This window comes from Phocoena sinus, chromosome X (genome assembly GCF_008692025.1).
Source record: "Phocoena sinus isolate mPhoSin1 chromosome X, mPhoSin1.pri, whole genome shotgun sequence".
NCBI lineage: Eukaryota > Metazoa > Chordata > Mammalia > Artiodactyla > Phocoenidae > Phocoena > Phocoena sinus.
The window spans coordinates 30,398,914-30,413,843 of NC_045784.1; positions in this window are offsets into that span (position 1 = coordinate 30,398,914).

Sequence of the window (14,930 nt, forward strand, 5' to 3'; positions counted from 1 at the left end):
CCTTGAGGCTAACCGAGGATTTATGACCGGTTTCAGCCAATGAAATGGGAGAAGCAGTGATGGGTTTGGCTGAATCAGAGAAGAGCCCTTTAGAGACTCTCTGTCCACTCTCCCCTGCCTCAGTGAATAGGTAAGCCCCAGAGAAAACCCCCAAATGCCCCTCCCTCCCCCATACCCACTGAACATGTAGTGTGGTTGAGAAATAAACCTTTGTTGTGGTAAAACACTGAGATTTCAGGATTAATTTGACACTCTAACATAACCTAGCTTATCTTGACTAATACAGAAGCCAAGGCAGTAGAATATTCTGCAAAGGAGAGAACAGTCACAACAGTCTCACACGCATCAGTGTTCCTGAAAAGAGACCCTTCCATGGATTCCCAAATGTGGAATAATTAAGCCAATAAGTCCAAACAATTTAGGGGGTCTCTCAATCATAACAGTCTGACAGGGAACCTGCATTGTCTTTTGGCTTTAGCAAACAAATGTGCTCATCAGGTCAATAAAATGTAGAGTTAACTTGAATTGGACATTGACATCACAACACATATACACATTACAGTGGACTAGTCTTGTGGTTTGGCTTGAACTCTTGAGGTGATGACATAAATTCTGATTGAATTATCTTTGCCTTAGTTCTCCATTTATGTTTTGCAAAAAGAGTGTTCTTAGTATTTCCCCTTCGTACAAGAGACCCCAATTTATAAACAACTTTCTCCTATATATTTAGTTACGAAGTTGATTGTTTAGCGTTCTGGGTGCCCTCTCCCAAGTGGAAAGAAACGATAAAGGATGATTAGCTTCCCAGGCCATATCCCACCACCTACAGTGCAGCCAGACTAGAAATGCATATTATTCCAGGACATAATTATGACTTATGTTATTGATTCTAATCAATGAGAAGCAAACTAAATGTCATTTTACATAAGGCACAACAATAGAGTCAAGCAGGAAGCTGTGCCAGATATATATGCATTATACTTGAAAAAGGAGAATACCAAATTCCAAAAGTACGTTGATGTAAACTAAAGGAGGTCCAACTGGCCTAAATGCACACATCTAATCATAGATTCCACATATCTGTATAAATAAAAATGAAATCTCTGATGAGACTAGTAATTATGACATAAAATGTTCCAGCTAGAAAACATTAAGCTAAAAAAATCACTTAAAAACTATAAAATATACATGAAAACAATGCCTTTGATTAGGCAGCATTTCCAATGTATTCCGGTCCTTCTTCCACATATTACTCTCAAATGAGATCATCACAATCTCTTTTCTTCTCAGATTTATAGAAATTACATTAAGAGGTATCCTTGGATACCAAACAATCCTTAAATCTCACTTAGTCCAAGATGTGGTCAAAGCTGAGTTCCTCAGTTCTTCACTGCTTAGCTATTTACTAATGATAAAACATAAAATCTCTCTCTTTTGAATTACCTCATTTATCCTATACAAATGAGGAGTGAAGTATTAAGGCTAATAAATTTTTCTGATAACCATGGCTTGTATTTAAACATTAATACTTTTATTGACCTAATTAATATTAATGGAAATCATCCGATAGTGCTTTAGGGACTACAGATGTGACAGATTCCCTCTCAGAAGGTTAGTATTTCTACATTGTAGTTTTTAAGTGTTAAGGTTATCTATAGGGCCCATATTCTTCCTGTATTAATGTCAATTAATCCTTCAATGAAAACTCAGCAAAATGCTTTGATAATAAAATAATAGTTAACACATATATAACGCTTATGAATTCGTGGGCACCGTGCTGAATGCCCTACACTTAATTCTCAGAATAATCTTATAGTTAGGTATTACTATCATCACAATTTTACAGATAAGAAAAGAGGCACAAAGAGGTTACGGAATTTACCCAAGATTACACAACTAGTAAATGGTAGCGCTGGGATTGAAAGACCGGGTGTCTGGCTCCAGAATCTCATGCTCTTACGAACTACATACTGCCTTTCTAGATGGTGTGAGATAAACATGCTCCAGAACTATGTTGAAACTCATGAACTATCAGGAACTTATCCTCTGATATAAAATTTCTCTTAATCAGGTGGAGGGGAAGATGGCGGAAGAGTAAGATGCGGAGATCACCTTCCTCCCCACAGATACACCAGAAATACATCTACACGTGGAACAACTCCTACAGAACACCTACTGAATTCTGGCAGAAGACCTCAGACGTCCCAAAAGGCAAGAAACTCCCCACGTACCTGGGTAGGGCAAAAGAAAAAGCAGAGACAAAAGAATAGGGACAGGACCTGCACCAGTGGAAGGGAGCTGTGAAGGAGGAAAGGATTCCACACACTAGGAAGCCCCTTCACAGGCGGAGACTGCGGGAGGCGGACGGGGGAGCTTCGGAGCCGCGGAGGAGAGCACAGCAACAGGGGTGCGGAGAGCAAAGTGGGGAGATTCCCGCACAGAGGATCGGCGCCGACCGACACTCACAAGCCCGAGAGGCTTGTCTGCTCACCCGCCGGGGCAGGCCGGGCTGCGAGCTGAGGCTCGGGCTTTGGTCGGAGCACAGGGAGAGGACTGGGGTTGGCTGCGCAAACACAGCCTGAAGGGGTTAGTGCACCACGGCTAGCCGGGAGGGAGTCCGGGAAAAGGTCTGGAGCTGCCGAAGAGGCAAGAGACTTTTTCTTCCCTCTTTGTTTCCTGGTGCGCGAGGAGAAGGGTTTAAGAGCGCTGCTTAAAGAAACTCCAGAGGCGGGCGCGAGCCGCAGCTAAAAGCACAGACCCCAGAGACGGGCGGGAGACGCTAAGGCTGCTGCTGCTGCCACCAAGAAGCCTGTGTGCGAGCAGAGGTCACTATCAACAACCCTCTTCCGGGGAGCCTGTGCAACCCGCCACTGCCAGGGTCCCGGGATCCAGGGACAACTTCCCTGGGAGAACACACGGCGGGCCTCAGGCTGGTGCAACGTCACGCCGGCGCAACGTCACGCCGGCCTCTGCCGCCGCAGGCTCGCCCTGCACTCCGTGCCCCTCCCTCCCCGCCCCCAGCCTGAGTGAGCAGAGCCCCCGAATCAGCGGCTCCTTTAACCCCGTCCTGTCTGAGCAAAAAACAGATGCCCTCCAGCGACCTACACTCAGAGGCGAGGCCAAATCCAAAGCTGAGCCCCTGGGAGCTGTGAGAACAAAGAAGAGAAAGGGAAATCTCTCCCAGCAGCCTCAGAAGCAGCGGATTAAAGCTCCACAATCAAATTGATGTACCTGCATCTGTGGAATACATGAATAGACAACGAATCATCCCAAATTGAGGGGGTGGACTTCGAGAGCAATATTTATGATTTTTTCCCCTTTTCCTCTTTTTGTGAGTGTGTATGTGTATGCTTCTGTGTGAAATTTTGTCTGTATAGCTTTGCTTCCACCATCTGTCCTAGGGTTCTATCTGTCCGTTTTTTTTTTTTAATTTTTTTCTTAATAATTAATTTTAATACCTTTATTATACTTTTCTTTCCTTTCTTTCTTTCTTTCTTTCTTCTTTCTTCTTTCTTTCTTTCTTTCTCTTTCTTTCTTTCTTTCTTTCTCTTTCTTTCTTTCTATCTTTCTTTCTTTCCCTCCTTTAGACAACGAATCATCCCAAATTGAGGAGGTGGACTTTGAGAGCAAGATATATGATTTTTTCCTTTTTACCTTTTTTTGTGAGGGTGTATGTGTATGCTTCTGTGTAAGATTTTGTCTGTATAGCTCTGCTTCCACAATTTGTCCTAAGGTTCTATCCGTCCCTTTTTTTTCTAAATAATTATTTTTTAATTTAATAACTTTATTATATTTTACTTTATTTTATTCTACTGTATCTTCTTTCTTTCTTTGTTTTTTCCTTCCTTCCCTCCTTCCTTCCTCCCTCCCTCCTTTCTTTCCTTCTTTTCTTCTTTCTTTCTTTCTTCCTTCCTTCCCTCCTTCCTTCCTTCCTCCCTCCCTCCTTTCCTTCTTTCCTTCTTTGTTTCTTTCTTTCTTCCTTCCTTCCTTCCCTCCCTCCCTCCTTTCTTTCTTTCTTCCTTCCCTCCTTCCTTCCTTCCTCCCTCCCTCCTTTCCTTCTTTGTTTCTTTCTTTCTTTCTTCCTTCCTTCCCTCCATTCCTCCTTTCTTTCTTTCTTCCTACTTCTACTAATTCTTTCTCTCTACTTTTTCTACCTATTATTCTGAGCCGTGTGGATGCAAGGCTCTTGGTGCTGCAGCCAGAGTCAGTGCTGTGCCTCTGAGGTGGGAGAGCCAACTTCAGGACACTGGTCAACAAGAGACCTCCAGGCTCCACATAATATCAAACGGTGAAAATCTCTCAGAGATCTCCATCTCACCACCAGCACCCAGCTTCACTCAACGACCAGCAAACTACAGTGCTGGACAACCTATGCCAAACAACTAGCAAAACAGGAACACAACCACACCCATTAGCAGAGAGTCTGCCTAAAATCATAATAAGTCCACAGACACCCCAAAACACACCACCAGACGTGGACCTGCCCACAAGATCCAGCCTCATCCACCAGAACACAGGCACTGGTCCCCTCCACCAGGAAGCCTACACAACCCACTGAACCAACCTTAGCCACTGGGGACAGCCATCAAAAACAATGGGAACTACGAACCTGCAGCCTGCAAAAAGGAGACCCCAAACACAGTAAGATAAGCAAAATGAGAAGACAGAAAAACACACACCAGATGAAGGAGCAAGACAAAAACCCACCAGACCTAACAAATGAAGAGGAAATAGGCAGTCTACCTGAAAAAGAATTCAGAATAATGATAGTAAAAATGATCCAAAATCTTGGAAACAGAATGGACAAAATGCAAGAAACATTTAACAAGGACCTAGAAGAACTAAAGATAAAACAAACAATGATGAACAACACAATAAATGAAATGAAAAAGACTCTAGATGGGATCAATAGCAGAATAACTGAGGCAGAAGAACGGATAAGTGACCTGGAAGATAAAATAGTGGAAATAACTACTACAGAGCAGAATAAAGAAAAGAGAATGAAAAGAACTGAGGACAGTCTCAGAGACCTCTCAGACGACATTAAATGCACCAGCATTCAAATTATACGGGGCCCAGAAGAAGAAGAGAAAAAGAAAGGGACGGAGAAAATATTGGAAAAGATTATAGTTGAAATCTTCCCTAATATGGGAAAGGAAATAGTTAATCAAGTCCAGGAAGCACAGAGAGTCCCATACAGGATAAATCCAAGGAGAAATACGCCAAGACACATATTAATCAAACTGTCAAAAATTAAATACAAAGAAAGCATATTAAAAGCAAGGGAAAAATAACACACAAGGGAATCCCCATAAGGTTAACAGCTGATCTCTCAGCAGAAACTCTGTAAGCCAGAAGGGAGTGGCAGGACATACTGAAAGTAATGAAGGAGAAAAACCTGCAACCAAGATTACTCTACCCAGCAAGGATCTCATTCAGATTTGATGGAGAAATCAAAACCTTTACAGACAAGCAAATGCTGAGAGAGTTCAGCACCACCAAACCAGCTTTAAAACAAATGCTAAAGAAACTTCTCTAGGCAAGAAACACAAGAGAAGGAAAAAACCTATAATAACGAGCCCAAAACAATTTAGAAAATGGGAATAGGAACATACATATCAATAATTACCTTAAATGTAAATGGACTAAGTGCTCCCACCAAAAGACACAGATTGGCTAAATGGATACAAAAACAAGACCCATATATATGCTGTCTACAAAAGACCCACTTCAGACCTAGCGACACATACAGACTGAGAGTGAGGGGATGGAGAAAGATATTTCATGCAAATAGAAATCAAAAGAAAGCTGAAGTAGCAATAATCATATCAGACAAAACAGACTTTAAAATAAAGACTATTAGAAGAGACAAAGAAGGACACTACATAATGATCAAGGGATCGATCCAGGAAGAAGATATACCAATTGTAAATATTTATGCACCCAACAAAGGAGCACCTCAATACATAAGGCAAATATTAACAGCCTTAAAAGGGGAAATCGACAGTAACACATTCATAGTAGGGGACTTTAACACCACTTTCACCAATGGACAGATCATCCAAAACGAAAATAAATAAGGAAACACAAGCTTTAAATGATACATTAAACAAGATGGGCTTAATTGATATTTATAGGACACTCCATCCAAAGAAACAGAATACACATTTTTCTCAAGTGCTCATGGAACATTCTCCAGGATAGATCATACCTTGGGTCACAAATCAAGCCTTGGTAAATTTAAGAAAACTGAAATCGTATCAAGTATCTTTTCCAACCACAACGCCATGAGACTAGATATCAATTACAGGAAAAGACCTGTAAAAAATACAAACACATGGAGGCTAAACAATACACTACTTAATAACAAAGTGAACACTGAAGAAATCAAGGAGGAAATAAAAAAAATAACTAGAAACAAATGACAATGAAAACATGATGACCCAAAACCTATGGGATGCAGCAAAAGCAGTTCTACGAGGGAGTTTATAGCAATACACTCCTACCTCAGAAATAAGAAACACCTCAAATAAACAACCAAACCTTACACCTAAAGCAATTAGAAAAAGAAGAACAAAAGAACCTCAAAGTTAGCTGGAGGAAAGAAATCATAAAGATCAGATCAGAAATAAATGAAAAAGAAATGAAGGAAACAGTAGCAAAGATCAATAAAACTAAAAGCTGGTTCTTTGAGAAGATAAACAAAATCGATAAACAGTTAGTCACACTCCTAAAGAAAAAAAGGGAGAAGATTCAAATCAAGAGAATTAGAAATGAAAAAGGAGAAGTAACAACTGACACTGCAGAAATACAAAAGGTCATGAGAGATTACTTCAAGCAACTCTATGCCAATAAAATGGATAACCTGGAAGAAATGGACAAATTCTTAGAAATGCACAACCTGCCAAGACTGAGCCCGGAAGAAATAGAAAATATGAACAGACGAATCACAAGCACTGAAATTGAAACTGTGATGAAAAATCTTCCAACAAACAAAAGCCCAGGACCAGATGGCTTCACAGGCAAATTCTATCAAACATCTAGAGAAGAGATAACACCTTTCCTTCTCAAACTCTTCCAAAATATAGCAGAGGGAGGAAACACTCCCAAACTCATTCTATGAGGCCACCATCACCCTGATACCAAAACCAGACAAAGATGTCACAAAGAAAGTAAACTACAGGCCAATATCACTGATGAACATAGGTGCAAAAATCCTCAACAAAATAGTACCAAACAGAATCCAACAGCACATTACAAGGATCATACACCGTGATCAAGTGGGGTTTATTCCATGAATGCAAGGATTCTTCAATATATGGAAATCAATCATTGTGACACACCATATTAACAAACTGAAGAATAAAAACCATATGATCATCTCAGTAGATGCAGAAAAAACTTTCAACAAAATTCAACACCCAATTATGATAAAAATTCTCCAGAAAGTAGGCAAAGAGGGAACTTACCTCAACATAATAAAGGCGATATATGACAAACCCATGGACAACATCGTCCTCAATGGTGAAAAACTGAAACCACTTCAACTAAGATCAGGAACAAGGCTGTCCACTCTCACCACTATTATTGAACATTGTTTTGGAAGTTTTAGCCACAGCAATCAGAGAAGAAAAAGAAATAAAAGGAATCCAAATCAGAAAAGAAGAAGTAAAGTTGTCACTGTTTGCAGATGACATGATACTATATATAGAGAATTCTAAGGATGCTACCAGAAAACTACTAGAACTAATCAATGAATTTGGTAAAGTAGCAGGATACAAAACTAATGCAGAGAAATCTCTTGCATTCCTACATACTAATGATGAAAACTCTGAAATTGAAATTAAGAAAACACTCCCATTTAGCATCGCAACAAAAAGAATAAACTACCTAGGAATAAACCTACCTCAGGAGACAAAAGACCTGTATGCAGAAAACTATAAGACAATGATGAAAGAAATTAAAGATGATACAAACAGATGGAGAGATATACCATGTTCTTGGATTGGAAGAATCAACATTGTGAAAAGGACTGTACTATCTAAAGCGATCTACAGATTCAATGCAATCCCTATGAAACTACCACTGGCATTTTTCACAGAACTAGAACAAAAAATTTCACAATTTGTATGGAAACACAAAAGACCCCGAATAGCCAAAAGCAATCTTGAGAGAGAAAAATGGAGCTGGAGCAATCAGGCTCCCTGACTTCAGACTATACTACAAAGCTTCCGTAAGCAAGACCTTGTGGTACTGACACAAAAACATAAATATAGATCAATGGAACAGGATAGAAAGCCCAGAGATAAACCCACGCACATATGGTCACCTTATGATTGATAAAGGAGGCAAGAATATATAGTGGAGAAAAGACAGCCTCTTCAATAACTTGTGCTGGGAAAACTGGACAGCTACATGTAAAAGAATGAAATTAGAACACTCCCTAACACCATACACAAAAATAAACTTGAAATGGATTAAAGACCTAAATGTAAGGGCAGACACTATCAAACTCTTAGAGGAAAACAAAGGGAAAACACTCTATGACATAAGTCACAGCAAGATCCTTTTTGACCTGCCTCCTAGCGAAATGGAAATAAAAACAAAAATAAACAAATGGGACCTAATGAAACCTAAAAGCTTTTGCACAGCAAAGGAAACCTTATACAAGACGAAAAGACAACCCTCAGAATGGGAGAAAATATTTGCAAATGAAGCAACTGACAAAGGATTAATCTTCAAACATTACAATCAACTCATGCAGCTCAATATCAAAAAAACAAACAACCCAATCCAAAAATTGGCAGAAGACATAAATAGACATTTCTCCAAAGAAGATATACAGATTGCCAACAAACACATGAAAGGATGCTCAACATCACTAATCATGAGAGAAATGCAAATCAAAACTACAATGAGATATCATCTCACACTAGTCAGAATGGCCATCATCAGAAAATGTACAAACAATAAATGCTGGAAAGGGTGTGGAGAATAGGGAACCATCTTGCACTGTTGGTGGGAACGTAAATTGATACAGCCACTATGGAAAACAGTACGGAGGTTCCTTAAAAAACTAAAAATAGAACTACCATATGACCCAGCAATCCCACTACTGGGCATATACCCTGAGAAAACCACAATTCAAAAAGAGTCATGTACCACAATGTTCATTGCAGCTCTATTTACAATAGCCAGGACATGGAAGCAACCTAAGTGTCCATCAACTGATGAATGGAGAAAGAAGATGTGGCACATATATGCAATGGAATATTACTCAGCCATAAAAAGAAACAAAACTGAGTTATTTGTAGTGAGGTGGAGGAACCTAGAGTCTGTCATACAGAGTGAAGTAAGTCAGAAAGAGAAAGACAAATACCGTATGCTAACACATATGTATGGAATCTAAGAAAGAAATGTCATGAAGAACCTAGGGGCAAGATGGGAATAAAGACACAGACCTACTAGAGAATGGACTTGAGGATATGGGGAGGGGGAAGGATAAGCTGGGACAAAGTGAAGAGAGTGGCATGGACATATATACACTACCAAACATAAAATAGATAGCTAGTGGGAAGCAGCCGCATAGCACAGGGAGATCAGCTTGGTGGTTTGTGACCACCTAGAGGGGTGGGATAGGGAGGGTGGGAGGGAGGGAGACGCAAGAGGGAGGAGAGGGGCTTCCCTGGTGGCGCAGTGGTTGAGAGTCCGCCTGCCGATGCAGGGGACACGGGTTCGTGCCCCGGTCCGGGAGGATCCCGCGTGCCGCGGAGCGGCTGGGCCTGTGGGCCATGGCCGCTGAGCCTGCGCGTCCGGAGCCTGTGCTCCGCGACGGGAGAGGCCGCAGCGGTGAGGGGCCCGCGTACCGCAAAAAAAAGAAAAAAAAGAGGGAGGAGATATCGGGATATTATGTATATGTATAGCTGATTCACTTTGTTATAAAGCAGGATCTAACACACCATTATAAAGCAATTATGTTCCAATAAAGATGTTAAACAAAATTTTAAAAAAATTAAAAGAACTGTCATTACAGAAACCCACCCAGCTATCTTATTCCTTAGTTCACATCTGTATAACAGGCAATGAAAAAGTGAGACCAGCCAAGAGAAGTACATAACATATTTATATTAGTTAGGCAGATCAGTGTTTTAAAAAAAAATAGCAGCAGCATTTGCCTTTTTCAAATGAAATATTATGTAAAATTCCAGTATGTAATACAAATTAAAGAAGAAATTCTCTCTTACAATTTGAGATGGGGCAAGGGTGGAATGCTGAACTTATTTCCCAACCTTTCACTCCATCGTTATTTAAAACCATTGAAATCTTCCAATTCAGATAATTTCATTCTTTTCAAATTATTTTTAACATTATCATCCCCATAACAGACCTTTAACATTACCCCCTGTCACCAGTGTCTCCTCATCTCATCCACCTTGTAAAGTTTTACAGACTAACATTCACAAAGGACAGATATTGACCCCTCTCCTAATCATTCAATAGCCCCTCTGTAAAACTGAACACAAAATTCCAAATGTCTCATCAAAGATTTTCAAAAAGTAAATTCCCAAATTCTTAGCTGTTGACTCCCTGTCATTCGCTGAGAAGTGTCTCCATGTTTTACTGTATCCATGTTTTTGCTCTTGCTTTATATTCTGATTGGAATGCCATTCTCTTTGACATACCTCACTTGTTACTTTTAAGTGTGTCTTTTACACGTGTCTTTTAAGGCATATCTCAAATAGTATGGACTCTAAAATCTTTCCTCATTTCTTTCCTTTCCAAATTGAACATGTTCTCTTCTTCAGACCCCTTCTAGTGGATGTCTACTGTTTTCCCTATCCATGCTTTCTTCTCCTGCTTAGAGAACCCCAATTTATCATAAGTCATATCTCTACCTCTGACTCTACATGGCTTTACAATATAGATGCCCAGAGCTGGTCAATAAAGGCATGATGCAACCCTGATTACAGTAACTACCTCTTGCATGGGTACAGAAACAAATCTGTCTTCATAAGATTAAGTTTGGGAGTAAAGTATTAGGAAGAGAGATACTGTCTTTCTGCTCTTCTTTCTGAGATGACAGAATATTAGCTTGGCCCTGCTAGTCGTCCTTCTCTTGAAGAAGGAGAGCACCTAAGATGGTTGCATAGGGAGCCAGCACAGAAGAAAGCAGACCCTAGGGATGGAGAATGTGAGAACAAGTATTGAAGACATCATTCAAGCTTCAGTCATCCCTAAAGTCCCTTATATCTCTAAATTTTCAGGTTTGTTCATCATTAAAATTTGTATTTTCCTTAATCCATTTTGGTTGGTTTTCTATCACTAGCAAATGATGTAATTCTTAAGGATTTTCTCATAGAGTACTTTGTGTTTATATTGGGGGTCCTACTCTAACTCTAATGCACATTATAGTCAAATTTGCATATATTTCCATTTCCATTGCCTTATATTTTTACCCTCCTACTGTAGCCTCCCTCATTTTCTATGAAACTTCTTATAGGACATTATTTTTATTATTCCATATCAAATCTGGCAAACATCCTAAAACATAGTAGACAACTAATTGATTCCTGAATTCTAAAAAGTGCAGCTAATCCATTTATTTCTTAGTACATGTAGACAGACTAAAACAGCAACCCTCCTTTTGAGTGAAGTGTTTCAATTAGAATAAAAGATATATTGATGACATAGGTCCCATTTTTCTAGTAATTTTTTATACAAAGAAGAAAAATGTGCTATTCACATGACTATAAAAGTTTTTGTTTTTGTTTTAGAATTTAAAAAATTTACCAGCAAACTGATATCAAGTAGATTCCATTTCAAAACCATTACTGGTGGAAAATTTTCCCTATCCTTTTGAAGTTTTTCTGAACCTTCCCTTATGGTAAATTAGCAGTGGTGTGTGGTGCCTGCATCTTTAAATTAAGGAAAGTAAAATTAAAGTCCACTATGTCTGGGTGCTTATGTCTTATGGAATTGATACTTATTTCAGAGTAACTATAGATTAAACAAAAAATCAAAATAATTGGGTAAAAAATAGGCAACTCTCCCTGCTGGTGGAATCATAGAAACCACAAATATTTAGTAGTTAGATGTGTAACAAGAGAATTAACCATATGTTGTCTTCTTTCTCTACTGTCTAGAACATCAAAAGCAATTAGAGAGAATAATTTAATAGGCTGACTCTTCAAAAAAGGGAAAATTCTTTTTTTTAATAAAAGGTTAATGAAGTTCTTGTACTCCATTTGTGAAAAATTAAGCAGTTTGGGCCATTGAGAAATTAACTCCCTGTAGTTTGTGTCAGTAAATTGAGTCTACTAGCTACAATTTTTAAGAAATACAGATGTCTGGATGCATGTGATTTGTATTGGTAAAAAATAATGCAAGTTATTCATATGCCTGAAAGTTTTTTAGGAAGAAAATACGGATGCCATTTTTCATTCTTCTATTATGATATCTGGAGTGGATTCTATTGAAACATATAAAATATAACCATGGAATGAAAGTAAAAACAATGGTCATCAAAAGAAAGAATTGGCATTTTACTCTCCCTATCCCGTGCTTTTTGTTAATCCCAAACCACAAAGCATGTGATTTTCTTTCATAGTCAGAGTGGGACTATCAAGAAATTATCCAACCAGAAAGTGGCTATGAAAGTAATGGGAGGAAATTCTCTACCTTGTAAACCATAAGGAAATAATATTTTATAAAACTATGCCAAAAATTCAGCAGAGAAAGCCTTTATGTTTACAATATATAGTGTTAATAACTTTAAGCTTTACAATAGCTAAAATACTACATTTATGCTAAATCTGCTATTTCATTGTAAGTTCTTGAATTTACATGAAAATTCCAGCTAAAATTCTAAAATGAAGAACCTACTAGATATTCAAGTTATTTTCATTCTTTAAATTAATTGGAATGGAAACAATAATATCAAATATAAAGCTAGAGTTTATCAGTTAAACATTTTGTCTATTGTAGTTTAGTTGGAGCTAGTAGAATCAACATGATGTCAATGGGGAAAAAAAAAACGTGGCAAATAAGGTTTCCCAATATTATAGATTGATAAATTCGTTAAGAAATTTGTTATTTTTTGCTTCCAATTTTCATAAAATGTTAGTTAAATGAAGAAGGGGAATAGAAGTGTTGTTCTTTGCTCATTAGTTCTGGGAACCTGGGGAAGTAGGTCTATGAGGGTTTCAATCAGGAGTCATTTACAGTACAGTATATTACACCAGCCAACAGCTTAATTCAAGTATGCTTGGAGAACACTGACATTGACCCAAAGGACTTTTCATATTTCACCCTCTGCAAAATTACAATACTAAGAATTTTTATTTCCCAAGGCCAAGATTCCAGAGTCCAAAGCTATAAAAAAATACTCGTAACAAGTAGTAATCACTTGGTAAATTGATTTTAATTTATAGTAGTTTACAAGACAAGCTAGAGAGTACCACAGTTTCTGTCAAGCGACACTTGGCCTTAGAAGTGGGTCTGCTTGGGAATTACATGAGTACTTTAGTTTATCTAATGCAGATCCCAGTATGTTAGCACTTTCTTATGCAAACTCAGGAATTTTAATTACTATTTGTTTTGAGAGCTTCTCATTTCTTAGTAATGAAACTAATGTGTTCAATCAATGACAAAACAAAAAAGTCACTTTAAAATCCAGCCTTCAGGGCTTCCCTGGTGGCGCAGTGGTTGAGATTCCGCCTGCCGATGCAGGGGACACAGGTTTGTGCCCTGGTCCGGGAAGATCCCACATGCCGCGGAGCAGCTGGGCCCGTGAGCCATGGCCGCTGAGCCTGCGCTCCGCAACGGGAGAGGCCACAACAGTGAGAGGCCCGCATACCGCAAAAAAAAAAAAAAAAAAAAAAAAAAATCCAGCCTTCAGAAAGACTGTTAGAGTTTACAATATGAAGATATATAAAATCACATTTTATAAGTCTGGATGTGTGATATTTTATTCATAATCGTGCATTCCCCCATACGCAGATAATTACACATAATTTTTTATAAATATATACTATGCATATACAATGTGCATGTAGATAATATTCAATATATTTATGAATAAATGTGCATGTCTTTGAGGTAAGGATGGTAAGCCACTATGTAAGCTTATAGTTAATTTACTTTTGTGTTTTGATTTCCCTTTTAAACATTTTATGTTTACTTAATATTTAAGATATGTATGTAGGAGATTCTATAACTTATAAAATGCTAAATGGTATTTTTGGAAGATTGAGGTGTGAAAATTTAGTTTTTAAACCTTTCTTCAACATCTCTGATAATAAAGTCAAGTCCCAATTTTCTCACTTCTTAAGTATAAGAATATTTTTTTATGGGCAAAAGCATAATTTTAAAAATTTTCTTCCAGGGCAAAACATTCTCACTTCTTTTCTCTTTTTGTGGGAAGATTGTTACAAAATTAAAATTTCAAAAAAATAATCTGATGCATATTAATCCCCTAGGTAACAAGTAGTATAGATTTATAAAGACTGTGGCAGCCTTTGAAAGCAGCAAAAATTAGATATGAAAATAATTCCGAAAGTATGAAAAATATATCTTCTGGTGAGGATGTGGAACAATAGGAACTCTCATTCGTTGCTGGTAGGAAGGTCAAATGGTACAGCCACTTTGGAAGACAGTTTGAAGGTTTCTTACAAAACTAAACATACTCTTGCCATATGATCCAGCAACTGAACCCCTTGGCATTTACCCAAAAGAGTTGAAAAATTATTTCCACACAAAGACCTGCATATGATGTTTAGAGCAGCTTTATTCATAATTGCCAAAACTTGGAAGCAATCGAGGTGTCCTTTGGTAGGTGAATGGATAAATAAACTGTGCACAACCAGACAATGGACTATTACTCAGCACTAAAAAGAAATGAGCTATCAAACCAGGAAAAGGCATTGAAAAAC